Here is a 3,438-nt window from a genome sequence, read left to right as displayed (position 1 = left end):
ATGGAATTTAAGTGAAGGAGCAAAAATATTTAATCCCAGGAGAAACGCAAGACACAACAAGGCGGTTTTCGTGTCTCCTCGTAAGAGAAAAATAATCAGTGAGAAATGAGGAAAAGGCTTGCTTTTTGAGGAGCCTCAATTGGATATAGCGCGGGCACACACACACACACGCACGGGCACACACACACACACGCGCACGCGCACGCGCGCACACACACACACACAAAACCACATGTAGGCCTCCTGACTCTTCTCATCTTGACGTCCCCTTGGAATTTCACAGCAAGTTACAGAAAATGAAAGACTAAAGGCAGAGAAAGAAAGAGACAGAAGAGAAAGAAGTAGCGGGAGAGTGGGAGGAGGGAGAGAAAGAGAAAGAAGGGAGTCTGGTCATTGCGTCTGGCAGCTTTGGCTCTGTGCTTTGGGCACCATGCTCTCATTTATTGAAATCCCGCTGTGCGATCCTAGCTCCGACAAAAAAAAAAGGGAGAGATTCAAATTTCTCCTCCATCCCCGCTGCCTCAATAAGACACTTAACTGGCACCTTCATGTGTGTTTTTCCACTGTCTCTTTCTCCAGATGTATTGGACAAGCTCCCTCGACTCTTATGATTTGACGGGGACACAAAAACACGGGTCTTTAAGGTTAGTTTAGGCATCTCGTCCTCTCTCTCTCTCTCTCTCTCTCTCTCCCCTCTCTCTCTCGTTGTGTGTGCTCTCTGCCCTAGTTAAAGCGAGGAGATAGCGGGGTTTGTATGCGTCTAACATGTGGTAGACCCCGTCACCCCGAGCATGTGCTCGCCACACACACCTGTTCCCCCCAGCTGCTGCTGCTGCTGCTGCAAAGCACTCTGGGATGTGATGTTAATTCCATGTTTTCGGGGCCCCAGGGCGGGCGAGGAGGGGGCACCGAGGGAGGAAGGGATCTCAGGGGGGGAGGCGGTACAGCAAAATGTACACAGATTGCGGGTCGACAGCACTTTTCACTCTAGTTTGAAAACTAACTCTGGGTTTTGCTGTGCAGGAATTCAGTAGCAGCCCGCAGGTTTTAGAAACTTCAATAAAATTCACGGTTACAACGTAGACATTTAGCAGACGCTCTCATGCAGAGCAACTTACATTGAACTCTTGTCAATAAACAAGTGAAACAAACAATACTAGCTTATGTGTACTCATAAGCCCTACTTTATTCTTCGTTGTACGATTATGTCGCAAGGAAGAAATCGATGCTGTGCAGTCAGAAACCTCTTAATATCACCTTATTTTAACTTTTTGTGTTTTTTCGTAGATTAACGCCCTATACTTCATACTACAGCGTCACACAAAAGCATCAAAAGTAGCAGATCTGCAAGCTCAAAACACGTTTTGAGCTTGCAGATCTGATACGTTCGCTATTTTTTTATTTGAATCCTGAAAAGTAACAGTTGTGGACATACTGTGTTGTGAGGTTCCCACCCGACAGAGACGAAATAGCCAATCAATCTAGTTGTGTGGATCTGTTACTTTTGCAAGTTTTAGAAAATCTCTGACATTCGTCAGTTTTCGCCAAATAAATGACACATACCCAAACAGGGCCACCATGGGCAGTGTTGCCAGATTCTACGAGAGAAACAAGCAACCAGGTCTAGGAAAACCAGCCCAAAAGAAGCAACTATGGGCCACATGAGCACTTTAACATATACATCAGCTATTTGAAAATAGCAGATCTACAAGCTCACAACGCGTCGCATCGCGACGCGTTGTGAGCTTGTAGATCGGCTATTTTCAAATAAAATCTTGCGGGGGAAATTATAATATGCAGATCTGGCAACCCTGACCATGGGTGAAAGTGGTTATAAGAACGATGGCCACACCTTCCTCTCTGTAAACAATAACAGTGACCGCCCCGAAAAAAACTAAAGCTGGCATCTGTGTTAAAAAAAAAAAGCAACTGCTCTCAAAAGATTAAGGGCACGTAAAAAGTTCCCGGGGAGAGTACTTTGGAGGCAATTTTTTGTCAAAGTGTTCCCTCCTGCACTTGATAAGGGGGAATGATGAAAAACTGCTGATGCTTCAGAGGTAGTTGGAAAGGCACCACGCCGCCTGTGGAGAAAATAATGGGGGCACACAACAGCAGAGAGCAGACCACCAGACCCCTGGCCCCATTCCCCCATGCCAGAACTGCTACCAATTAATGCAATAAAGAGGCTGCTGCTGCGGGCAGAGCTTTGAAAGACACCGAGGCGGAAAGAGAGAGAGAGAGCGAGAGAGGCAGGAATCTGTGATGCAATGTTTTTCTTTTTTTGGGGGGACAGATCCACAACAACATCAAAATATCCTGGTAAATATTTATCATTTTGGATTTGATTTGATTACTTTGTTAGTCCCACCGGGGGCTGTTTTCAGCTTCACCCAGCTGATCTGTTATGCTCAGATGGTCATGATGGCGCGCGGGGGCAGGAGCTGTTAGGGGTTATAGGTGTCTGTGACACATGTGCACACGAGGGACGTGAAGATGGCCTATTTTCTCACTTATTAAGCTACAGCCGACCTGTTAAGATGATATAAATTAAAATAAGTGATTTGTTTTTCTCCTTGCCCCCCCCCCCTTCTTTACACAAGTTGATTCAGGTTCTGGACTTTAGATCTAACATGGTGCACTATAAGGAGATATCTATAAGCTCACAACAATATGTCACAACGTGACCGGCATACTATAAGGCTAAATCTGGCTTTGTTACACACTCGCTCGTTTGAGACACAGCCCTGAGCACAATGTTTAGGTGACCAACTCGTCCTGTATCCCTTTAGTTTATCCAATTAAGACCTGAAGCCGATTCTACTTAATGTCTTCTAAATCAAAAACTGTTTTCTGAAAAACATATGTTTCTATATCAGCGGTGCTCAAACGTTTTCATAATTGTCAAGGACCCCCAAAATTATATGAATTTGGCCGCGGACCCCCCCCCATCTCAAAATATGTTGTTCCAGGGACCCCCCCAGAAGCAAAGATTGGAGTAAAAAATGTTCGCTTTAAAATAACACATATTCAAAGATTTGCACACATTTTCGCTATTTTTGAATAGCCAAAAGTGTAAAATAGTGTTTTTAGCTCCAGGTCTTATTGACTTGTCACCGTCACCACACCATGTGAGCAGTCCGGCGTTCAGCGTAAATCCCCCCCCCCCTCCCCCCGGTGTGATCCTGTGACAAACGTTACAAGTAACGAATCACAAGACACTTTATTGCCGGATTTTATTAGCCCACTCACTGTGTGACTAACTGTCTGCTAACTGTCTGCTGCAGCAAAACCATCATTTGTTTTTTAATTTCAGAGAGGGGGAAATCTATCCACCCTACTGCTTCCTCCATGTGTTATAGAGCTGGGCTAGACTGGACCATACCGGGCCAGGCTGCAGGGCCTTTGTTGTGGTGGAAAGTAAACTATAAGTACCTTTAC

The sequence above is a fragment of the Gymnoscopelus microlampas genome (assembly GCF_963454915.1).
Source record: "Gymnoscopelus microlampas genome assembly, chromosome: 11".
Lineage (NCBI taxonomy): Eukaryota > Metazoa > Chordata > Actinopteri > Myctophiformes > Myctophidae > Gymnoscopelus > Gymnoscopelus microlampas.
This window is presented reverse-complemented; position numbering follows the sequence as displayed.